The sequence below is a fragment of the Panthera onca genome, chromosome E1 (assembly GCF_046562875.1).
Source record: "Panthera onca isolate mPanOnc1 chromosome E1, mPanOnc1 haplotype 2, whole genome shotgun sequence".
NCBI lineage: Eukaryota > Metazoa > Chordata > Mammalia > Carnivora > Felidae > Panthera > Panthera onca.
Window position 1 is genome coordinate 34549986 of NC_138352.1, and position 27149 is coordinate 34577134.

A 27149-nucleotide genomic window follows, 5' to 3' on the forward strand; every position below is an offset into this window, starting at 1 on the left:
GAATCACTGCTATCTATTGGTTCAGTAGAATCTTTCTCTGCACAGGGGCCATTGTATACACTCGCATGGATGTTCATATAGTACAGTATTAATAAACTTGTTATATACTGTATTTAATGTAACTGGCAATAAGGCAGTAGAGGAAAGGGTCTATATGTGTAGGCAGCCTGACCTAGAATGAAGCAAAGCATTCCTAAGCTTACTCCTGTATGCAAATGCAAAGGACTGTCTGTCCGTAGGTGCTTTGAAGTGACAAAAAATACACTAGTGCCAGTTGTGGGCACCTTCCAAAGTTCTGAAAAATCACTGATTTCTGCCAAACACCTCAGCCTGAGACCGAGCATCCAAAAATGGGAGACAATCACTCATGGTCCCACAGCAAGAGACAGAGAGAGACAGAGAGAGACAGAGAGGGAGGGAGGGAGGGAGAGGGAGAGAAAGAAGAACCACTGGCTCAGCTGTGATCATGTGACATTCAGCACTGCATACTTACTACTCGAATTGCAAGACATTGCTTGTTTATTGAGTTAAAATTTATTAGAAATGCTTGCTCGTCTTTCAGAACACTCACCGAACAAGTTACTGGCAATCCAAAGTTTAACTGTATTTAGGATATATCTGTTCTCAATTATCTTCATCATAAATTCTACTATATTAATCTACTTCAAGTTACATTTCTAAGCTTCGTGTCCTCCCTAATATTCCCAAAATGAACAGTTTAACAATACAAATGTTTTGGACTTTCCTTTCAATCATTACATAACTAAATAGAGAATCTGTTAACTAGTATTTACGGAGAAAATGAGTCAAAACACAAACCCTACCTTTTTGTCATTTTTTGTTCAAATAGAAGAAAAAGCTCTTGTGAGTTTCCCCAAATCTCAATATATAGTTTTCCTTTAATGCTAAAGTTACAAGATAAAAATTGAATTTTTTTTACTGTCAACAAGATCTGGTGTATTGATTAGATCTTAAAATCTCTTTCAAAACAAAAAGTATACTGTATGACAGATATAAACAGACTCAGAAAATTAAAACTACAAAATTAAAATTAGATATCCTTTAAGTCAATATTTACATTATGGAGAAGGGCCTGAAGGGTTCAGTGGTTGCCTAAGGTCACACTTGATAACAGACATGGAATTAAAAATCTAAATTTACTAAATGCATGGTAATATCCTGAATTGGATCCTGGAATAGGAAAAATGACCTCAGTGGGAAAATCTGGATAAATCTGAATAAAGTCAATAATTTACAGTTTCATATCAGTATTAACTTTGTAATTCTGACAAATAGAACACTCTTACATAAAATGTTAACATTAGAGGAAGTTGGGTGAAAGGTACATGAGAACTGCACTAGCTATAATTTTTCTGTAAGTCTAAAACTATAAAATAAATATAAAAGGCTTACTTAAAAAACTCTAAATCTAAAACTAATTTCTTTTTTTTTTTAAGTTTATTTATTTTGAGAGAGAGCATGCCCACAAGCAGGGGAAGAGGAAAGAGAGAGGGAAAGAGAGAATCCCAAGCAGGCTCCGTGGTGTCAGCACAGAGCCTGACTTGGGGCTCGATCCCATGAACCCTGAGACCATGACCTGAGCCAAAATCAAGAGTTGGAGCCTCAACTGACTGAGCAACCCAGGAACCCCTAAATCTAAAACTAACTTCTAATCCAGAATGTTTCCTTTCTGTTTGCATAAAATTCGCTAAACAGAAAGGCATTAGATTCTAATACTGTGTATTCAGAGGGAACAACATATAGCACCTCCTTATAGCTTATAACAACATATAAGCACCTCCCAACCAAATACAATCAAAAGAAATCCTCCCTGTTTTTCTGCTTAGCAAGAAAATCTTGTTATATTCCAGGCATTTTGCTTATTTTATTGAATTGTCACAACTGCCCTAAAATAATTATCAACCTAAATTATACCTGAGGTTCAGAAAAGCTAAGTAATTTGCCTACTATCACATGGTTTTCACTATACCTCATCATTGACTTTTTGCCAATCACCTAGTACTTTTAGGATCATGTGTATTTGAATGAGTAAGAAGCATTTGTTACTAAATTTTAAAAATTCTACCTCCACAGTGTTCTTCATTTCCAAACCCTTACTGCCAATCACATAGCCACTACTTTTTGTTGAGGTCTCTGTCACCTCTTGTCTGGTCTAGAGAAAAAAGCCTCCCAAACAAGCATTCTAATCTCGTCTTTCCCCCTTAATCCATTATGACATACACCCATAGTCATATGGGCCTCCCAGAATGTATACCCACATTTTAGTAAAGGTACGGATTTCCTTCTGGGAAATAACCTCTCCTCTGCCTAGACAAAACTATGTATAAATATGCCTAGCTCTGGAGCGCCTGGCTGGCTCAGTCAGTGGAATGTGCGACTCTTGATCTCGAGGTTGTGAGTTTGAGCCCCATGCTGGGTGTAGTGAGAACTTAAAAAAATTAAATCCAAAAGAAATAAATATGCTACTTCTGCTCTTACAGATGATTGGACATGAACCAAGCTAAGCCAACCCCACTCTCTGTTTTCAGAGTCTGGAATCTTGAGCAAAATGAAAAAAGTTTGGGGGGAAAATGGATGGCACTAATTTATTCTGGTGGCCTCCTGTTTAGAATGTCAATTCATTCCTGATATCAAGATCCCAAGAACTGTCCCAGACTGGCTCTCTAGCCTTCCTTTTGAGTCTATGAGCAATTTAGTAGCCTTACAATGACTTTCATTTCTCCATAAGATAGTCACCATCACTTTTCTGCTTGCAAACAAAGACCATAATGAATACAGCACTCTTGATTCATTTCAGATCTCTAAAGCACCTCGAAAGTATCACTCAATCCTCCTGTTCAAAAACTTCAAATGATCCCACAAATTTTCACTATTATAATCTTCTCCAGGGTGACTTTTCAGAGTTCTCCCAACTTGGGTCCAATTGATACTTGTGAGCTTATTTCTCACCAATGACATCATGTATATTAGGGCTATTTTCTTCACTTGGAATGCTATCCGCACCATCTCTGCCTATAAATCTTATCCACCCTTCTAAATATACTTCAATTATTATCTTGTATGTAAATTCTTCATCAATTCCACTAACACAATAAGATACTGTAGAAAAATCCTCATGCAACTTTGTATCTATTTTATTACATATTCTGCATTCACTTACTACTGTATGAGTTATATTCTTCCACTGACCCCACTAACTCTTCCAAAAGGCAAAAGAAAGAGTGGAAATACGTCAAGTATGTGCTGACACAATTCAATCAAAAATAATACCACCAGGGACACCTGGCTGCCACAATCAGAGGGGCACACAACTCTTAGTCTCACGGTCATGAGTTCCAGCCCCATGTTGGATGTAGACATTACTTAAATAAATAAAACTTAAAAAAAAAAAAAAAAAAAGAATATCACAATATTGGCTATTCATATTATGACAAAATTTAAGCCAATCAAACCGTTTTGAAACTTGGTATATGCAATTTCAGGATCAACTTCTGTTTCTGAGCGATGATAGAGTAATTGGGACAGGATTTATATTCCTGTCATAAGATCTGAAAAGCTGGAAAAATATAAAATTCCTTTTTAGACACTGCACAAGAGGCAGTACATGACCACAATCTCTGCTAGAAGTGAAACAAGGTAAGTTCTAGGGTTACTGGCTTTCTACCTAGAAACACTTTCTAGAATGCAGTATAGGCAAAGAGATTCCAAGAAAAGCACAGCAGTCTCTGAGCAAAGAAGACAAATATCAGGGGTGCCTGGGTGGCTCGACTGGTTAAGCATTCGACTCGTGGTTTTGGCACAGGTCATAACCTCATGGTTCTTGAGTTCGGGTCCCATACTGGGCTCAGTGCTGACAGTGTGGAGCCTACTTGGGATTCTCTCTGCCCCTCCCCTGCTCACAGTCTCTTTCCCTCTCTCAAAATAAATAAATTTTAAAGTTATTTAAAAAAAAAAAAAAAAAAGGACAGATCAGAGTTTAGGAAGGCCAAGCCAACTGAAATAGAGAAAGTAGACTTTCTGGAGAAAGAATTTCAGAACTGTTCAGCAGATGCCTTCCAGTATCTCTGGCTGAATACAAAGCTGCACATGCACAGGTTTCCTGAAACTCCGTAAGGCCAGGCAAAGAACAACTACGGGGGAGCTAAACTCCCAGAGGTCACACAGGCTAGAAGATGGTCTCAGTTCCAACTCAACCATGGTGGAGAATCCTTAGAGACTTAGAGAACTCAGTAGAGTCCCCAAAAGGGTCATAACTTACCAGCAGAGCTAAATTAGCATTCCTGAAGGGATTAAGGCAATCCACAAGCAAGTGCCCATCAAGACAAAGTGTAATGTTCTTTAAAAGCAAAAAATTCAGAATAAAAAAAAAAAAAAAAGAGGGGAGAACATACTAAACTCAATCAAAAATTAAAAGATATACCAAAAACTGCTGACTTCAGCAGTACATATACTAAAACTAGAATGACACAGAGATTAGTAAGGTTCATATGCAAGGATGACATGTAAATTTGTGAAGTGTTCCATATTTTTAAAAAAAGGAAAAACTGCAGGGACATCTGACTGGCTCAGTCAGTGGAGCATGTGATTCTTGATCTTGGGGTTGTAAATTCAAGCCCCATATTGGATGTAAAGATTACTTAAAAATAAAATATTTTAGGCAAGCCTGGGTGGCTGACTCAGTTGAGTGTCCAACTTTTGATTTCAGCTCAGGTTATGATCTCACCGTTTGTGGGTTCAAGCCCAATGTCAGGCCCCATGCTGACTGTGCAGAGCTTGCTTTGGATTCTCTCTCTCCCCCTCTCTCTCTCTGCCCTTTCCCCACTCTCACACACATGCTCCCTCTCAAAATAAATAAACTTAAAAAAATTAAAATAAAATAGAATCTGTTAAAAAAGAAAAAGACATACCAAAAAAACCAAGAAATGCTATCCATAACTAACAGAAAACTTGGTCAACAAAAACAGATCTCAGAATGAAAGAGAAATTAGCAAAAAAGAGCATTAGTTATTCTAAATATCTACAATCATTTAAATAAAAACATATACAAAACAAAGAGAGAAAGGAGAAAGGAAAAAAACAACATAGAGCAAAATGGAACTTCAAAAGATGAAAAATACAATTCAGAAATCAAAAAATACACTAGATGGGATTAATATGACATAGGACAGTGAAGAAAACACATAAATTTTTAAAAGATCTATTAATATGGAGACATGAAAATAAAAAACCATATAACAGCACAATTAAAAAAGAAAAAATGTGTAGGATCACAGTGACTGTGGGACAATATTAAATGGTCTAACATATATGCAACTGGAGTACCACATAAGAAGATGAACTAAAAAATTATTAGAAGAAATAATGACCAAAAATTTCTTAATTTTGATGGAAACTTTAATCCCACAGATTCAAGAAACTCAATAAACACCTCCAGGATAACCTCAAATCAAGATGAAGGTACACTATAGTCAATTTATTGAAAAACCAATAATAAAAAACCTTACGACTAGTCAGAGAAAAGACATATTTCCTACAGAAAAAAAATAATAAGAATGTAGAATTCACATCTAAAACTGTCATGTCAAAAACACATCAGCATGGCGGTGCCTCGGTGGCTCAGTCAGTTGAGCTTCCAACTTCAGCTCAGGTCAGGATCTCAGGGTTCGTGGGTTTAAGCCCCGGCAATGGGCTCGCTGCTGTCAGCACAGAGCCCACTTCGGATCCTCTGTCCACCCCCGCCCCCTTCTCTCTGTCCTTCCCTGGCTTGCATGCACACTCTCTCCCTCAAAAAATAAACAAACATTAAAACATATGCCACAATCCTAAATGCATATGCACCTGATAAAACTTCAAAATACATGAAGAAAAACAGACAAAACTTTAAAAAGACAAATGAGGGGCACCTGGCTCAGTTGGTTGAGTGTCCGACTTTGGCTCAGGTCATGATCTCATGGTTTGTGGGTTCGAGCTCCGCATCAGGCTTCCTGCTGACAGCATGGAGCCTGCTTGGGATTCTGTATCTCCCTCTCTCTTTGCCCCTCCCCTGCTTGCGCTCTGTCTCTGTCTCTCAAAAGTAAATAAACATTTAAAAAAATTTTTTTTAATTAAGAACATAAAAAGACAAATGAAAAATTATACTTAACATTCCAAAATTACTCTCTATAACTGAACAAACAAGTACAGAAAATCAATAAGGATACAGAAACTTAACACTCAAATAATTTGACCTAATTCACATTTATAAAGCACTCCATCTAACAAAGAATGCACATTCTTCTCAAATGCTTATGTAACATTAACCAAACCAGACATACACCCAGCCATAAAACAAGTCAAAACAAGGTGCCTGGTTGGCTTAATCAGTGAAGCTTGCAGCTCTTGACCTTGGGGTTGAGTTTCAGCCCCCTATTAGGTGTAGAGATCACTTAAAAAACAAAATCTTTAAAAAAAAAAAAAGTCTCAACAGGAGTACCTGGGTGGCTCAGTCAGTTAAGCATCCAACTTCAGCTCAGGTCAGGATCCCACAGTCCATGAGTTAGAGCCCCATGTGAGGCTCTGTGCTGACAGCTCAGAGTCTGGAGCCTGCTTTGGATTCTGTGCCTCCCTCTCTCTCTGCCCCTTCCCCACTTGTGCGTTCTCTCTCTCTCTCTCTCTCAAAAATAAAAACATTAGGGGCGCCTGGGTGGCTCAGTCGGTTAAGCGGCCGACTTCAGCTCAGGTCATGATCTCGCGGTCCATGGGTTCAAGTCCCGCGTCAGGCTCTGTGCTGACAGCTCAGAGCCTGGAGCCTGTTTCGGATTCTGTGTCTCTCTCTCTCTGACACATTCCCCCCCATTCCTCCCCCATTCATGCTCTGTCTCTCTCTGTCTCAAAAATAAATAAACATTAAAAAAAAAAGTTTTTTTAAAAAAAATAAAAACATTAAAAATAATTTTAAGGAAAAAAAAAAGTCTCGACAAATAGAAAAGAATTAAATTCATACAGAGTGTATTCTCTGACCACACAGAATTAGAAACTAAATCAGGAACGTTCCTAAATATTTGGAAATTAAACAACACAATTCTAAATTTTTTTTTTAACGTTTATTTATTTTTGAGACAGAGAGAGACAGAGCATGAACGGGGGAGGGGCAGAGAGAGAGGGAGACACAGAATCGGAAGCAGGCTCCAGGTTCTGAGCTGTCAGCCCAGAGCCCACGCGAGGCTCGAACTCACGGACGGCGAGATCGTGACCTGAGCTGAAGTCGGACGCTTAACCGACTGAGCCACCCAGGTGCCCCAAAACAACACAATTCTAAATAACATATAGTGGGGGTACTGAAGCCACTGTCACCAAGTCTAGATCTAATGCCACACATGTGCGCACCACCTGGCCTAACAAGTACCCTCAATTCCTTTTGGTTCTAAATCCAATGTGGCAATTCTCAAGGATCAGCTTGGGAGGGAGGGAGGGAGGGAGGGAGGGAAGGAAGGAAGGAAGGAAGGAAGGAAGGAAGGCAGGCAGGCAGGCCGGCCATAACCCCAAGAGTAAGATTACAGTTTTTTGAGTTGGTGCTGTTGGCATGGCCTGTGCCATCAGTCTCTTTTTCTATTTTAGAGAGATAGAGTTTGTGAACGGGTAGAGGGGCAGAGGGAAAGAGAAAGAGAATCTTAAGCAGGCTCCACTCTCAGCACGCAGCCCCACAAGCGGCTCGATCTCACAACTGGAAGATCATGACCTGAGCAGAAACCAAGAATTTAACCAGGGTCCTGCCATCAGTCTCTCAATGAAGGACTTGGAAAATGAACTTGCTCTTACTGATATCATGAAAGACAAACTGAAGGGACAGATGATGGATCTCCAACACGGCAGCCTTTTCCTTAGAACACCAAAAACTGCCTCTGGTAAAGACTGTAACATGACTGCAAACTCCAAGCTGGTTATTATCACAGCTGGGGCCTATTAGCAAGAGACTGTCCAGCGTAAAGCAAACATATTTAAATTCATCATTTCTAATTATTGTAAAATAGAGCCTAAACTGCAAGTTGCTTGTTGTTTCCAATCCGGTGGATCTTGACACGTGTGGCTTGGAAGATAAGCACCTTTCCAAAAACACTGTGTTACTGGAAGTGGTTGCAATCTGGATTCAGTCTGGCTCCATTACCTAATGGGGGAAAGGCTGGGAGTTCAGCCATTAAGCTGTCATGGGTGGGTCCTTGGTGAGCATGGAGACTCTAGTGTACCTGCATGGAGCAAATGTTGCTGGTGTCTCCCAGAAGTATCTGCACCCTGACAGAGACACTAATGCAGATAAGTAACAGTGGAAAGAGGCTTAGAAACAGGTGGTTGACAGTGCGTATAAGGTCATCAAACGGAAAGACTACACATCCTGTGGCAGATTTGGCAGAAAGTATAATGAAGAATCTTAGGTGGGTGCATCCAATTTCCACCATGATTAAGGGATTCTATGGAATAAAACATGATGTCTTCCTCTGTGTTCCTTGAGACAGAATGGAATCTCAGATGTTGTGAAGGTAAATCTGACTCCTGAGGAAGAGGCCTACTTGAAGAAGAGTACAGATACACTTCAGGGGGATCCAAAAAGAACTGCAGTTTTAAAGTTTTCTACTATTGTACCACTTCACTGTTTAGGCTACAAGAGGATTTTAGTTGGAGGTTGTATATATTGTCCTTATTATGTTACTCTAGTAATTATTAAAATGATCTAGGAAAAACATTAGTTTCCTCAAGTTGCAAACAGAATAGCTCATAAAACCCTGCAGCCATATGCTGATACTGGATGATACCTACCTTGTGTAGTCCTAAATTGGTTAATGTAAGATATAAAATAGTTCTACCACCTCAGAGGCACCAGTGACATTGCTGCATATGTTACAGTTGTTCTTCAAATCATATATGTATTTACTGTGTGTGATATATGATTCCTGGTTCTTTCACCCAACATGCCTCATACAACTTTTTTTTCCAGTTAACCACATCCTGGGATCCAAAGTATACATTCAATATTGCATATATTGTGCAGAACTATTCCAACAGATCTTGTGTACTATATATATCAGAATAGTATACATTGCCATACTGTAACAAAACAAAACAAAAAAAAAGATCTACATGTAAACAATGCAACCAACTATCCAAGAGTCATACCAATTAAAATACCAAATAAACTTTGAACAGTAAAAAATAAACAAATAAATAAAAACATGTGGTAGGTCAAAGAGAAGCATATGGGAAAATAAGAAAATATTTTGAATTGAATAAAAGTGGAAACAGGATTCAAACTTTGTGGTTCAGAACTAAACAAGTACTTAAAAGGAAATTTTATAACATTAAATCCCTGCATTAGAAAACAAGAACGATGTAAAGTCACACCATAAGCATCCAGCTTAGGAAATGAACAAAACAAACGAAAAAAAAGCAAATTAAATACAATAAAAGCAGAAGGAGGAAAATAATAAAGAGTAAAACCCAATGAAATTGAAAACAAAACAAACCAAGAGAAAAATCAATTTCACCAAAATCCAGTTCTTTGAAAAGATAAAATAGATAAATCTCAAGCCAATTGATCCAAAAAGAAAGAGAAAGGATACAAATTACTAGTATCAGGCATTAAAAAGGGGCTATCACTTACAGACCCTACAGACAGGGGCTCCTGGGTGGCTCAGTCAGTTAAGCGTCAAACTTCGGCTCAGATGATGATCTCATGGTTCCTGAGTACAAGCCCCACATCAGGCTCTCTGCTGTCATTGCAGAGCCTGCTTCAGATCCTCTGTCCCCCACCTCCCCACCACTCTCGCACTCACACATGGCTCGCTCACTCACTCAAAAATATACTTTAAATAAAATTATAAGAGAATATTATGTATAATTTTATCAGTTAATTTGATAAACACAAACTATCAAAGTTAACTCAAGAATAAATAGACACCCTAAATAACTGTTTTACTTTTTTTTTTTTTTTTAAGTTTATTTACTTTTTTGGTAATCTCTTTACCAAATGTGAGGCTTGAACTTATGACCCCAAGATCAAGAGTCACATGCTCTTTGGACTGAGCCAGCCAGGTGCCCCTAACTATGTTTGTTTTAAATAAACTGCATTTTTTACGGGGCGCCTGGGTGGCTCAGTTGGTTAAAGCATCCGACTTCAGCTCAGGTCACGATCTCGCAGTCCGTGAGTTTGAGCCCCGCGTCGGGCTCTGGGCTGATGGCTCAGAGCCTGGAGCCTGCTTCCGATTCTGTGTCTCCCTCTCTCTCTGCCCCTGCCCCATTCATGCTCTGTCTCTCTTTGTCTCAAAAATAAATAAAAAATGTTAAAAAAATTAAAAAAAAAAATGAAAGGAATGAGAGAAAATATTTTTAATAAATAAATAAATAAATTGCATTTTTTTAATGTTTATTTATTTATTTTGAGAGAGAGAGTGTGTGTGTGCACCACAAGTGTGAGAGTGAGTGAAGAGAGAGAATCTCAAGCAGGCTCCGTGCTAGAAGTACAGAGCCGGATGTAAGGCTCGGATCTCATGAACCATGAGATCATGACCTGAACCAAATCAAGAGTCAGATGCTTAACTAACTGAGCCACCCAGGTGCTCCTAAATAAACTGAATTTAAATGCCTTGTCACAAATAAAATTGGACCCAAATGGTTTCACTGCTAAATTCTACCAAATATTTAAGAAAGAAATAACATCAGGGCACCTGAGTGGCTCAGTTAAGCATCTGACTCTTGATCTCTGCTCAGGTAATGATCTCAATGTTCATGGGATCCAGCCCTGGTCAGGCTCTGTGCTGACAGTGCAGAACCTGCTTGAGATTCTTCTCTTTCCTCTTTCTCTGCCCCTCCCCTGCTCATGCTTGCATGCACTGTCTCAAAATAAACATTAAAAAAAAAAAAAAATCACATCAGTTCTACATAAACAGTTCTAGCATATAAAAACACTTAGCAATTTAACTTAAGAAGTCAACAATACCATGATACCAAAATCAGATATGAACAAGAAATCTACAGACCAGTATCTCCCTTAGATATGAATGCAAAAACTCTGAACAAAGTATTAGTAAATAGAACCTAGCAACTTATGAAAATAATAATGTATCATCACCAAGTGGAGTTCATCCCTGGAGTGAAAATCAACCTATATAACTCACTATATTAGACTTAAAAGAAGTATAATTATATGATTTCAGTAGAGGCAAAAAAAAAAAAAAAAATTGACAAAGTTCAATTCATTCATGGCAGAAACTCAGCAAACTGAAAATAGAAGGAACTTCCTGAACTTGATAAAGAATATCTATAAGACTACAAGAACCCTACAGTTAACATCATATGTAATGATGAAAGACTAAGTACTTTTCCCATAAGATGGGGAACAAGGCAAGGATATCCACTCTCACCACACCTATTCCAGATTGTACTGAAGGATCTAGTCAGTGCAATAAGGCATGCATGCATGCATGCATGCATAAATAAATAAATAAATAAGCATTCACATTGGAAAGGAAGAAAGAAAATTATCTTTAATCATAAACAAAACTGTCTACTTAGAAAATCCCAAATAATCTATAAAACAGCTTCTCAAACTTACTAGTAAGTGATTTCTTAAGGTTGTACAATACAAAGTCAATACACAAAAATCAACGTATTTTTACACAGTAGTAGCAAAACAGAAGTTTGGAGGAAAAAAGTAACATTTACAATAACATCAAAAATCATTACTTAGGAATAAATCTAACAAATATGTGCAAAATTTGTATGCTGATAACTACAAAGCATTGATGACAGAAATCATAGATAACCTAAATAAACAGAGAGATACGCTCTACTGGTAGACCAGTAGACTCAATCAATATTGTTAAGGTATTCATGCTCTCCAAAATGCTCTCCAAGATGCCATATAATCTCAAAAGACTAATGGTCTTTTTTTTTTTTTTTTTTTTTAAGAAACTGACAAACGTATTCTAAAACTTACATTAAAAAGAAAAGCACCCAGGGGCACGTGGGTGGCTCACTCAGCTAAGAGTCTGGACATCGCCTCAGGTCATGATCTCGTGGTTCAGTGGGTTCAAGCCCAATGTCAGGCTCTGTGCTAATTATGCTCTCTGGAGTCTCCCTCTCTCTCTGCCCCTCCCCCACCCACACTCTGTTTCTGTCTCTCTCTTAAAAATAAACAAACATTTAAAAAAAAAAGAAAGAAAGAAAGAAAGAAAGAAAGAACGAAAGAAAGAAAAAAATCAAGGGGCACCTGGGCGGCTCAGTTGGTTAAGCATCCGACTTTGATGTCAGCTCAGGTCACCAGCAGTTCATGGGTTCCAGCCCCGCACTGGGCTCCACGCTGACAGTTCAGAGCCTCCTTGGCATTCTTTCTCTCTCCCTCTCTCTCTCTGCCCCTCCCCTGCTCGTGCTCTCTCTCTCTCTCTCAAAATAAATAAATAAACTTAAAAAAAAGTTTTTTATTTTATTAATTTTTTTTTATGTTTATTCAGTTTTGAAAGACAGAGAGCACAAGCAGGGGTGGAGCGGAGAGAGAGGGGGACACAGAATCCGAAGCAGGCTCTGGGATCTGATCTGTTAGCACAGAGCCCGACACAGGGCTCGACCTCACGAATTGCGAGATCATGACCTGAGCCGAAGCTGGATGCTCAACCAACTGAGCCACCCAGGCGCCCCTCAAAAAAAGTTTTTTAATAAAAAAAAAAATTGATAAACTAGACTTCATCAAAATTGAAAACTTCTGTTCTCTGAAAGGTAATATTAATAAAAAACAATCCTGAGAGAAAAGATTTGCAAAACACATACCTAACATGTTAATTAACTTGGATTTAAGTGAAATTTAAAGAGGCGGCTGGGTGGCTCAATCAGTTAAAACGTCCAACTTCAGCTCAGGTCATGATCTAGCAGTTCATGGGTTCGAGCCCCTCATTGGGCTCTGTGCTGACAGCTCGGAACCTGGAGCCTGCTTTGGATTTTGTGTCTCCCTCTCTCTCTGCTCCTCCCCTGTTCATGCTCTGTCTCTCTCTGTCTCAAAAATAAATAAAACATTTTAAAAAATTTAATTTCTAATTATAATACTCAGAAAACTATAGAACTCCCCCTTTTTTTTTTTAAGTTTATTTTTTGAGAGAGCAAGCGAGCACAGGGAAGGGGCAGAGAGAGGGAGAAAGAATCCCAAGCCGGCTCTGCACTGACAGTAGGGAGCCTCACGCGGGGCTTGAACCCATGAACTGTGAGATTATGACCCGAGCTGAAATCAAGAGTTAAACGCTTAACCCACTGAGCCACCCAGATGTCCCTAGAACACTTATGATAGAAAGTGAAAAAGAGGGGCGCCTGGGTGGCTCAGTTGGTTGAGCGTCCGACTTCAGCTCGGGTCACGATCTCATGGTTCGTGAGTTCGAGCCCCGCGTCGGGCTCTGGGCTGATGGCTCAGAGCCTGGAGCCTGCTTCCGATTCTGTGTCTCCTCTCTCTCTGCCCCTCCCCCATTCATGCTCTGTCTCTGTCTCAAAAATAAATAAACTTAAAAAAAAAAAAAAAACATTTGAAAGTGAAAAAGACACAAAGAAATAGAAAAACATTCCATGCTCATGGACTAGAAGAATAAACATACTTAAAATGTCTATATTACCCAAAGCAATCTACACATATAATGGAATCCCTATCAAAATACCACCAGCATTTTTTCAGAGCTAGAACAAAGAATCCTGAAATAGTGTGGAACCACACAAAAGACTTCGAATAGCCAAAGTAATCCTGAAAAAGACATCACAATTCCAGATTTCAAGCTATATCACGAACCTGTAGTCATCAAGACAGTATGGTACTGGCACAAAAACAGACACACAGATCAATGGAACAGAACAGAAAACCCAGAAATGGACCCACAACTATATGGTAACTAATCTTCAAACAAAGCAGGAAAGAATATCCAATGGAAAAAAGACAGTCCCTTCAACAAATGGTGTTGGGAAAACTGGACAGCAACATGTAGAAGAATGACACTGGACCACTTTCTTACACCATACACAAAAATAAATTCAAAATGGATGTAAGACCTAAATGTGAGACAGGAAACTATCAAAATCCTACAGGAGAACACAGGCAGCAACCTCTTTGACCTCAGCCACAGCAACTTCTTACTAGACACGTCGCCAAAGGCAAAGGAAACAAAAGCAAACATGAACTGCTGGGACTTCATCAAGATAAAAAGCTTCTGCACAGCAAAGGAAACAATCAGCAAAACTAAAAGGCAGCTTACGGAATGGGAGAAAGATATTTACTAATGACATATCTGATAAAGGGTTAGTATTCAAAATCTATAAAGAACTTATCAAATTCAACACCCAAAAAACAAATAACCCAGTCAAGAAATGGGCAAAAGACATGAATAGACACTCTTCCAAAGAAGGCATCCAGATGTCTAACAGATACATGAAAAGATGCTCAACATTACTCATCATCAGGGAAATATAAATCAAAACCACAATGAGATACCACCCCACACCTGTCGGAATGGCTGAAGTTAACAACACAAGAAACAACAGGTGTTGGTAAGGATGTGGTGAAAGGTGAACCCTCTTGCACTGTTGGTGGGAATGCAAACTGGTGCAACCTCTCTAGAGAACAGTATGGAGGTTCTCAAGAAACTAAAAATAGAAATACCCTAGGACCTAGCAATTACACTATTAGGTATTTGCCCAAAGGATACAAAAATACAGATTTAAAGGGGTACATGCACACCAATGTTTATAGCAGCATTAGCAACTATAGTCAAACTATGGAGAGAGCCCAAATACCCATCAACTGATGAATGATAAAGATGTGATACATACACAATGGAATATTACTCAGCCATCAAAAAGAATGAAATCTTGTCATTTGCAATGACGTGCTCAGAGCTAGAATGTATTATGCTAAGTGAAATAAGTCAGAGAAAGACAAACACCATATAATTTCACTCATATGTAGGATTTAAGAAACAAAACAGATGAATACATTGGAAGGGGAGGAAAATAAAAAGAGGGGGACACAAACCACAAAAGACTCTTAATGATAGAGAACTAACTATGGGCTGACAGAGGGAGGTGGGTGGGTGGGAGATGGGCTAGACGGGTGATGGGTACTAAGGAGGGCATTTGTTGTGATGAATCACTGAATTCTACTCCTGAAACCAATATTGCACTGTACGTTAACTAAAATTTAAATTAAAAAATAAAATATGATAACATTTCTAATTATATATAATGTTGGAAGGAGTCTTATACTCTTAAGAAAATTTAAACTAGTGTCACCATATCCCTTCTTTTTATTTTACAATCTCTTCTTTTTAACTACCCATAGTACTTTGTATTTGTACCAAACAGTTTGGCACTTAATTACATAGTAACACCAAATATTTTGTATCTTCCCAGACTTTTTTTTTTTTTGGTAACTTAAGCATACCTCTTTGAGAATCAAAAGTTTTATATTTTTCCATAGAAGATATACAAACGGCCAACAAGCAAATGAAAAGATGGTTAATGTCCTTAGTAGGAAAATGCAAATCAAAACCACAAAGAGGTAGCACTCACACACAGTATGATGGCTTATAATTTTTTTTTAATTTTTAACGGAAAATAACTCTTGGAATGGATGTGGACAAACCAAAATCCCTGTGCACTGCTAGTGGAAACATAAAGTTTAGTCTCTGTGAAAAACACCTGGCAGTTCCTCAAAGTTAAAACACAGAATTACCATATGACCCAGCAATTTCACGCCTAGGTATATACCCACAAGAACTGAAAACAGGTACTCAAAGAAGTACACGTGCACACACACATGTTCATTGTAGCACTATTCACAACAACCAAAGGTAAAAACCGCCCAAACGTCCAACAAATGAATGAATAAACAAACTGTAGTATGTACATACAATCGAGTAGAATTAAGCCATAAAAAGGAATAAAGTACTAATACAAACTACAGTGTGGATGAACCTTTAAAACATTAAGTGAAAGAGGAACCTGGGTGGCCCATTTGGTTAAGTGTCCAACTTCAGCTCAGGTCATGATTTCATGATTTATGAGTTCAAACCCTGCCATCAGGCTCTCTGCTGTCAGTGCAGAGCCCACTTAGGATACCCTGTCCCCTTCTCTCTCTGCCCCTCCCCTGATTGTGCTCTCTTTTTCTCTCAAAAATAAACACTTAAAAATTTTTAAATAAATAATATTAAATGAAAAAGGCCAGATACAAAAGGTTTTATATGATTCCATTTATATGAAATATCCAGAACAGATAAATCTACAGAGACAGAGCACAGATTGGTGGTTACCAAGGCAGCATACTATAGTTAATAATATTGTATTGCATATCTAAAAGTTGCTAAGACACCAGACCTTAAAAGTTCTCATCACAACAAAAAAATATGTGTAACTTTGTATGGTGACAGATGTTAACCAGACTTATTGTGGTGATCATTTTGCTATATAAATATTAAGTCATTATGTTGTATAACTGAAATTAGTATAATGTTATATGTCAATTATACTTCAATTTTTAAAAAAAGATATATTTGCAAAAGTAATTTATGATAATCTGGAATGTTAGAAACTTTTTCTAGCTTAATCTGAGTGATAGGTACATCTGTAAAACTTCATTTGTATAACTAACCATTGTATATTTTACCACAATTGAAAGAAAGACTCACAAATAGTTGCCACATAATACAGTGCCTTTGTAGGTTTGAACAGTTAACAGAAGAGTGGTCTGTCAGGAGATAAATCACACTAATATATAAGAGGAACTGAAATGGGAGAGGAAAAAATAGCCCTTAAAGTAATTTAGAATTGGAGCACCTCGGTGGCTCAGTCAGTTAAGCATCCAACTCTTGATTTCGGCTTAGGTCTTGATCCCAAAGGCATGGCATCAAGCCCCACGTCAGGCTCTGGCTGATCATGGAGCCTAAGATATTCATTCTCATTCTCTCTCTCTCTCTCTCTCTCTCTCTCTCTCTCTCTCTCCCCCTCTGCCCCACTCCCCCTTCTCGTGCGCTCTCTAAAATAAAATAATAAAGTAACTTGGACTCAAGGTAATAATACTAACACTTTATACCAAGTACTGTTCTAAGAACCAACTATACATATAATAATGCATCTAATCCTTCTCATAACTCTACATGACAGGTATTATTATTATCCTCATTTTACAGATGATGAAACTTAAGCCCAAAAAGGTTAAGTAATTTGCTCAAGGTCACACAGCAATGAGAACTTTCCCCATGATAATAAACTTATTTTTTTTTACCATAACATACATACCTATGAATATACAACAAAACAAAAACGAAGAGAAACTAAAACTGGCATTCTCACAACTGGCATTCTCACTAAAACCGGCATTCTCACAACTGGCATTCTCTTTGGTTTCTACAAAACCAGAGACCAACAGTAACATTTCTTTGCCCCATCATGAAACTTCAAAGTCAGCATCATCCTCTGACCAATTTCAGTCTGCAATCCTACCTAACTATAAACCTCACTCAGAAAGGCACCATCTACATCACCCTTGATCTTCTACTCTGAAATAAGGCTTCACAAAATAAAAAGTACTTACTTTCTCACAAGAATGTTAAAGATACTTGGAAAAGGGAACAAAGAATAAAACATATTCCAAAGGAAAAAAATCCATAACTTCATAATCTACTGGATGAATACAGGTGAGAATAGAGGTTAAAAGAATCAAAAACAATCCCAAAGTTTCTAGCTTGCAAGGTTTTAGAAAGGTTAACAGAAATAAAAATAAATGGCCATAAAAGTCTTGCACACAAATGTTCATAACAGCTTTACTTGTAATAGCTAAAATCTGGAAATGATTCAAATACCAATAAGTAAACAGATAAATAAATTATGGTATAACAAAACACTGGAATAGTACTAAGGAATACAAGAAATGAACCATAATACATGCAGCAACATAAATACCACAGACATTATGCCAAAAGAATACAAACAACAACAATACACACTGTATGATTACATTTCTATGAAACTAGAAAAGACAAACCTAATTCACAGTAATAGAAATCACATCAGTGGCTGCCTAGGAATAGAGTGAGTGATTGCAAAGGGTTATAGGGAATTTCCAGGGAACAGAAAAATGCTCTTTGTTGTCACTAGGGTGACGGTTACCTGAACACTAAAAATTTGTGAATTTTACTGCAAGTAAATTATACTTTGGTAATGCTGACTAAAAAAAACATTATTAACTTTGAAACTGGTAAATAAGGGGAACCTTTTGCAAGGGGAAATGAAAAAGATGAGTTCATTTTATATGTGTTGAAACTAGCATATCTATGAATATCGAAGAAATACAAGACATTTCAGGCAGGTATTTGGAGACATTTAGAGTAAGGGGCCAGTAAAATAAAATTTTTAAGAAGGGGACAATAAATAGCACTAAGCATTACAAGGAAGACATTTAGAACCACACATGAATATTTATTCTCCTTGAGACTTCTCAGAAACATTTTTCTAAGTTTATTTATTTATTGGGGGTAGAGGGGCAGAGAGGGGGAAGGGGGGAGAGAGAGGAGGGGAGAGAGAAATACTCCCAAGCAGGCTCCACTCTGTCAGAGCAGAGCTGGACAAGGGGCTCAAACCCATGAACCGTGAAATAATGACCTGAGCCAAAACCAAGAGTCGGATGCTTAACCGAATGAGCCACCCAGGCACCCCGAGTCTCTCTCTAAACTCAAAGTCCTGCTCCCTGAAAATCGACCTAATAAAAAAATTGATGTTTTTTTGGCACTTAAAATATTAAAAAAGCAAACAAGATCAGGAGGACTAAGATCACCGGTATATTTATGCTCTTAGAAAATTTTTTGCATATTTTTGCACACACTAAATTGCTAAAAAATACCAATAACATTTACATATCCTAAATTTCCCATGTGTACCACACAGGTAATTTAGTAACTACAAATTTTTTTTTAAGATATTTTACTTTTAAGTAGTCTCTACACCCAACATGGGGCTCGAACTTATAGTCACAAGACCAAGAGTTGCATGTTCTATCGACTGAACCAGCCAGATGCTCCTAAACTCTAAATTTTTCATGTCTCTCATTTGAAGTGCTTGTAAATGTGTACTGCTGTTCTGCAGACATGCATACTAGGAGGTTTTTCTCCTCCTGCCTAATCCACCATTCAAATGTTTAATACCAACCATCTTTGAAAGGATAGATAAGAAATTATGATTGCTTGTGCAAAGGGGTACAGTGTGGGAAGGGGATAGACATGGAAGGATAACTTACTTTCCATGGTATATCTTTTTTGTATATATATTTTTTAATTTTTCAATGTTTATTTTTGAGAGAGAGAGCGAGCGTGAGCAGGGGAGGGGAAGAGAGAGAGATGGAGACACAGAATCTGAAGCAGGCTCCAGGCTCTGAACCGTCAGCACAGAGACCGATGTGGGGCTTGAACTCACAAACTGTGAAATCATGACATGAGCCGAAGTCGGACTCTTAACCGACTGAGCCACCCAGGCACCCCTGTATATTCTAAATTTTATACCATGAACAGTTATAACTTATTCTAAATAATTTAACCTCTTTCCATTATTTAAGGCCTTTTCCAACTTTAAGGCAAAAGCTGATGATTTCCCAAAGACAACCGTGGTGCCAAGATGCAAGTATGATGGAAATACTTTGACTAATTTACTTCTCACAGGCCTTTGCCATTATAGAGAGCCTTAGCTCTTAGCTCTGTCCATTAACTTCATGTAAAAGTACTATTAGCCTCTAAAAGATAAGCTCTTTCTTTGCCTCGTTAGAAGCTGGAAGACAGTTTTACAAATCAGATTTATTTCCTTTAATCTTTACTAAAGTTTTTTTTTTTTATAAAATCCTGACTCGGCCTTCTCCTTGAGTTTTCTATTCCCAACAGCCACATTCCCTCTAATTCTAATTATCAATACCCCAAGACTAGTAATTCCCATACCTGAAAGGAAATTCTCACTAAGGAAGAGAAATAGAGAAATAAACTGCATACACTAGTATTTCACGTACAAAGAAGTGATGAAAAATTTTCATATTCAAACATTAATAACTCTGTTATGATATAGGTAGATATCAGAAGGTGGTAAAAAGAGAGAATTAATGAATACAAAACAGCAGCTTTTAATCTTTGAATCTTTAAAATGTAGTGAAATAGTCTAAACTTGTGAAATCTCAGTAACATTCTGGAGAAATGTCATTTACAGGAAGAACACCACTGCTAATTCACTTCAGTCTAATTAACAATATTAAGTCTAGGGATGCCTGCCTGGCTGGCTCAGCTAGTGGAGCGTGAAACTCTTGATCTCAGGGTTGTGAATTTGAGCCCCACACTGGGTGTAGAGATTACTTAAAAGCAAAATCTTTTCTAAAAATTAAGTCTAATTAGCAATATGTGATTGATTAGTCAATCAAAAAGTTTTTTTCCTCCCTTTACCTTACTGCCATGTAGATTCTACTTAACCTGGTAGAGTACAACTAGCTCAGGTTTTACAGACATATTCCTGGCTCCATTACTTACTGGCTACACAATCGTAAGTTCTTTAATCTCAAGCATCGGTTTCCCCACTATATAATGGGGCTGCCACCTACCTTGCAGAAATGTTGTAAAAGATTAAAACAAAAATATATCTTAAAGTACCACACACACAAATAAATGTTCAGTAACTGGCAGCTCTACTACTACCAAAACTCTTATCATAAATTTCAACATAATTAACTATTTAAAAGACTAAATAAGCTGTAACTCAACATATGGCAAATATTTACTATGGCTGAAATATTTCAGTTCTCTTCTTCAGAATGCACAGTATGACTGCACTTCCTTACCTCTTCTGTGTAATCTGTTAAGACCATAGGACTTGTTTTGGCCAATGAATAAGCCAAAATGACATGACCCTCTTCTAGACACTTTAAGAGCCAGTGAGTTATTAGCAACAGTTTCCTTCCTATTGCCATGGAGATCGCGAACAATGTGTTAAAATGGAGCCTCTATCAGTCTGAGACCCTGCATAGCAAGAACAAGCAGAAGCCCCCACCAACCCACACTATACATATAGCGTGTCAAGCAAAAAAATGTACTGTTAAAAGCCACTAAAAGTCCTGAACTGTTTGTTACCACAACATAACCTAGTCTTTCCTAATACACAACCAAAGCCAAAATCACTATCTTTCTTGTTTGCTTACAAAACAAAGTCTTCCTCAACACATCCTTTCCCTTACCTCTAGTAAACCCCTATCCTATCAATTTTTCTGCCTTAATGTCTCTCAAATCCATCATGTCAGCTCTCCGTATTTAGACTTCTGTAATAACCTTCTAACCAATCTTCCTACATATAATTTCTGCCCATTTATTCTCCATAATACCTTCAGAGTAATCTTTTCAAAACACAAATCTGATTAATACACTCCTGCTTTTATATGATTCTCACATCGGCAAAAATGGTCCTTCAAAAAATAACTATAAGAACTGCTAGAAATGTTTCATATTCTGCATGGTGTTTACATGACTGTATACATCTGCAAAAATTCAATAATGTTACACTTCATATTTATGCAGTCTGGTGCATTAATTATGCCTCAATTAAACAGTTAAAAGAACTAAGATGGCCCCAAAGTAATTTTTTACCAAATATCCATCCCTAACCCTATAAATAACCTATAGCCACAAACTATGAATCCCTTTCTTAGATATTGATCTTTCATGCTCTCAGGTATTTGATATCCTTTCCAGTCCTACTTTTCTTTAAGACCTAGATAAAATCACACTCCCTCAGGGCTCATTCCAGCTTTCTGAACTCTACCTTTACTTTTGCTATAACAGCTCTTATAACATTAAATTCTACCTTTACTTTTGCTATAACAGCTCGTTGTACATTCCACTTCCCATAACCTTAGCATTGACTAAACCAGTGCATCTCAATCAGAAGTGATTTTGTTCTCCAGGGGACATCTAGCAATGTCTAGACATTTTTGATTGTCACATGCGGCAGGGAGTGCTACTGGCATCTAATGGGTAAAGGCCAGAAATGCTGCAAAATATCATAATACACAGCACAGATCCCCCCATAACAATTAATTATCCTCCCTAACATGTCAATACTGCCATGGTTGAGAAATCTTGCACTGAGTTATTGTATATACCTATTTGCAAATCTATATCCCTAACTAAACTGAACTACAGGAGGAATCCAGTCTTAACTCATTTTTTGTATCCTGGCACAGCACCTAGCAAATAGCACTTGAATGTATAATAAATAGATGTCATTATGATAAACACAGTGCCTAGAATATAGGACTCAAAATATATAATAAATACATGTGTTATTAATGAATCTCATTTTAATTAAAATAAACCTAAAGCTACATAGTGTACTGGCTAAACTGGTAGTCTTTATTTATTTTTTTCTTTTAAAGATATTTTTTCATTTATTTAAAGTGGGCTCCACACCCAGCACAGGCTCAAACTCACAACCCTGAGATCAAGAGTTGCATGCTCTACCAACTGAGTCAACCAGGTGCCCTAAGCTGGTAGTCTTTAAATTCAAATTTCATCAATTACTATTTTGATTTGGTGTTTTCATAGTATATACCAACAAATCAAAAGTTATAACCTGAGTATCTCAAAAGTGTTAAGTGAAAATTGATTTCCATACTAAGATAAGCATGAGTATACCAAATAGCTTAATCACTATGCATCAAAAGGAATAAAAAAAGAACACTGTTTCAAAAAAATGTTTTAATCTCATCACACAGTACCACCTAAGACAAAGTAAAATAATGGATACTAAAATTTAGAATACCAGAGCAACTGGCTGGCTCAGTTGGTGGAGCATGCAACTCTTGATCTCGGGGTAGGGAGTTCAAGCCTGAATGCTGGTTGTAGAGATTACTTAAAAATAAAAATAAAAGCGGCGCCTGAGTGGCACAGTCGGTTAAGCATCTTGACTTCAGCTTAGGTCATGATCTCAGAGTCTGTGAGTTTGAGCCCCGCATCAGGCTCTATGCTGACAGCTCAGAGCCTGAGCCTGCTTCAGATTCTCTGTCTCCCTCTCTCTCTGTCCCTCCCCTGCCTCGCTCTCTCTTAAAAATAAACATAAAACATTTTAAAAATACAAATAAAAAATTTAATACTAAAATTTAAGGATACCATTCCAGAATCCTAACTTTAATCCAATATAATTTATATTAACAGAGTAACAGTGCACCTTAATGTCAAAAATAGACATTTTTATTATTTAATAAACATTTCATATCTCAAAAACAGAATTTTATTGTTAATGACTGGATGTACCACCTCAAAGAGTCATAAGACATATTTTAGGTGTTTGCTTACTGTACCTGTTTTACCATTCCTACCCTAATATATTCCACACCATCACGTAGAAGGTTGAATGAAGATCTGCACTTTCAAGACTTTTAAATCAATCAGATGACCTGTTAAATTTAGTTGTTTAGAGTAAAATATCAGGAGGCTAATTATCCAACTGAAGGTAAATTTTTGAAAGAATGATACATTATTGAAATATCTACATTCCAAATATGGTAAATAAAAGTTATTTGATTCCTACTCAAAGTTCTCAAAACATACAACTTTCAAAGTAGGTCCATTCTTGTGGATTAAAAACATGTTTTTTTCAAATATCATTTTGGCCCTCCTTACAGGCACAAAATCTAATTCAATTCCAATACTAAAACTACCAAATGCAAAAACAAAGTAAAATATAAACCAAAATACTCCCATCCCCCTTATCATTTATTTTTTATTAAATAATAAATAGCACTTACTTCCTATATATTCAACCAGTGACAGAAAAAATTTCATTTGGTAACAATCCTTTATTTAGGATTTTGGGATAACAACTTTTACTATAGTAATAAGCCTCTCTTGCAAAACTTATTCTTCTAATTTACTGTATTATCTAATACATATTACAAAAACAAAATTCACATATCAATATTTTTATTTTCTTCTAAAACCATGCTATTCTTGAATATAGTGGTTCTCTTCACCCAATTTACTATATATTTGTATGTATATGTGTAATTAGTTCAACCAAAATGTCACATAAACGAAGAGATACCCAAATTCTATACTTTCCATCGCTAGCAACCAAGTCTATTATAGGACATTCCTTTTCTAAATAGAAAACTTTCACATCTTTTCCTTCTTGAAGTCCTTTTACTCTAAAGTTTCACAGCATTATTTTACAGAACTTGAATATTCACACATAATACACAAAAACATTTTGTCAGTACCTAAAATGAAGATAAAAGGAAGGATCTTTTCATTACTCTATTTTCTCAATAATGGAAAAATCAGCGCTAACAACTATATATGTCAAAGTAAAGAATCTGAAAACAAGCACATTATGTTGTTCCTCTGGGACTCAGAACCCTTAAATTCTAAGGAACAAAACCAACAAACACCATACTCCTATAATGTGATGATCCGTTATTATAAAACATCACAGTCATCATCTACCATTTACATAGCATGAGATTACTGAAACACTACATGTTAAATACTATCACACATACCATACAGAGTTTCTATGCAACAATAAAGTTTCCTTATCAAGTATAATTACAGGTAAATAAGTAACTTTAGTCTTTCCAATCAACAATATAGATGCGTTTAGCAAAGAGAGAAAGCTTTCCCAAAGAAAAAGCCTTCCCCTTGTTTAGTAATGCTGTTCATCAAGTTTTTCTGAAATTTCTCAGTCTCAGTGGAAATAAATTTGAAGAAATCAGTAAAAAATACAGCCTAGAGACTCATAACTGCTACCACAAGTGGACTAAAAACATCAATCAAAACATAAGGATATGGTAAAATGTCATGCACTGAAGCACACTGAAATTTTAAAAATATACTTAATATACTTATCTAATATACTTAAATAGTCACCTTACAAATCCTGTTAAAATATATGCTGCAATATTTTTAAAATCCACATATACCCCAAATAAAAATAAAAGACATTTTCTCAATATGCTCCAAATAAAAAGTTTTCCTTCCTTAAAAAATAAATTTTGCAATTCCTAAGAAACTGCACTCATACACACAGGCTATGACTCTAGATATGTAATAACATAGGTTCCCCAATATAAACACCTCAAAAGTTACCATCACACCCAAAATGGCTGGTACCCTTACCAGGATCTTTTAGACAGAGTCCTTAGTACCCTAACAAGATGTGCAGCCTAATAAAGGTGAATATGCATAACATAACTATCAAATAGACTAGAGACTAGAATCAGGAAAGACTGAAAGTAGACTTATTAAAAGAAAAAACAAGTATATTATACTTCAGAGGTATTAAAAGTAAATACATAAAGTAAAGGCATAAAAAGATGATGTAGCGCCTGGCTAGCTCAGTCAGAAGACCATGTGACTCCCGATCTCAGAGTCATGAGTTTGAGCCCCACCTTGGCTGTAGAGATTACCGAAAATAAATAAATATACACTTTAAAAAAAGCGGGGAGGGGGTGTGCCTGGATGGCTCAGTTGGTTGAGCATACAACTCTGGCTCAGGTCATGATCTCATGGTTTGTGCGTTCAAACACCACATCAGGCTCACTATCGGTGCAGAACCTGCTTCCTATCCTCTGCCCCCCCTTTCTACCTCTCCCCCAAATACGCTCTCTCAAACAAAGTAAATATTAAAAAAAGGTAGAAAGGATGAGTTGAAAAAGAAATTTTTAAAAAATGTAACTGGGTAACTAACTTGAATGTACATATTTTAAAAATGTAACTGGTTATCCAGAGCACATAAAGATACAGCCAAAAAAAAAAGTTTGTTGGGATGCCCAACTCTGAAGTTTCTTAAGCATCTGACTCTTGATTTTGGCTCAGGTCCTGATCTCATGGTTGGTAAGCTTGAGCCCTGCAGAGCCTGCTTGAAATTTTCTTCCTCTCTCTCTGCCCCCCTCGCCCTGTGTGAGCACACTTTCTCTCTCTCTCTAAAAATAAATCAATAAACATTAAAAAAAAGTTTCTCATTAGAATGCTTACCCTTACATACCACATTCTGATTATTTCCTATTATTTTTCATTAAAAAAAACTGTTATTGTAACTTACTAAATTGAATTCACTAGCCATTATTAAGTCACAACCTAAAGTTTGAAAAACACTAGCTTAGAGGAACTGACAACCCCAAGGAACTGACAATTCCTTGCTTTCATGAGTATCTAGTTTAAGAAAATATTCAGGAGGTGGAAAAAAATGAAAAGACAGAATTCCTCCAGGGCAGGTATCATGTCTTACTGGCATATGATCATCATTTAATGTCTGTTAATTAATATATTGTGGAATACAAACCACTTTCAAGGTAAGGATGTACAAAGGGAACCTATAAAGATAAGCTTAGGAGAGCAGGAGTACTTTGGATGCCTTCAAAGCTAGGAAGGTGAAAAGAGCTCCAGGATGTGGAAGAGTGACATGAAATGACTCTTAAATAAACAAATGAAGTACAAAAGGGAAAGAAAATTTCATTATTTAGGAAAGGTTTATCCACAAAGGAAAAAGAGTATCTCTTGTAGAACTAGCCAGTAGTCCACTATAGGTATAAAAAGTTTGTAAGCTACTCTTAGAATTAGAAATTCTGGGGCGCCTGGGTGGCTCAGTCGGTTAAGCGGCCGACTTCGGCTCAGGTCACGATCTCGCGGTCCGTGAGTTCGAGCCCCACGTCGGGCTCTGTGCTGACCGCTCAGAGCCTGGAGCCTGTTTCGGATTCTGTGTCTCCCTCTCTCTCTGACCCTCCCCCGTTCATGCTCTGTCTCTCTCTGTCTCAAAAATAAATAAACGTTAAAAAAAAAAATTAAAAAAAAAAAAAAAAGAATTAGAAATTCTAATAATTTAGGGGCGCCTGGGTTGGCTCAGTCAGTTAGGCATCCGACTCTGAAGCTCAGGCTTGAGTTCAAGTCCTGAGTTGAGCTCCACGCTCAGTGTGGAGCTGACTTAAAAGAAAAATTCTAATCATTTCTTTCAAAAAGGTATGTCCAGCTCCAAATGTATTAATCCAAATCAAAATTATGTAATGCACTTCAGTGTTAAATATTAGACTCCCTGTATTCATTTGCAAACATTTATTAAACAGCTAGTGT

The 27149-nt window shown here is 37.1% G+C and overlaps 1 protein-coding gene, 1 non-coding gene and 1 pseudogene across 2 annotated transcripts in view; 2 read left to right on the top strand and 1 right to left on the bottom strand.

Annotated features, from left to right (window-relative positions):
- TAOK1 (TAO kinase 1) overlaps window positions 1–27149 on the bottom strand; it is a 145137-nt gene that overhangs the window by 111778 nt on the left and 6210 nt on the right. The window lies entirely within an intron of this gene.
- Window positions 4449–4551, top strand: LOC132688733 (U6 spliceosomal RNA). The gene has a single exon (XR_009614697.1). It is a non-coding gene; the product is annotated as a U6 spliceosomal RNA (small nuclear RNA).
- On the top strand, window positions 7547–8619 carry LOC132688093 (L-lactate dehydrogenase A chain-like; annotated as a pseudogene).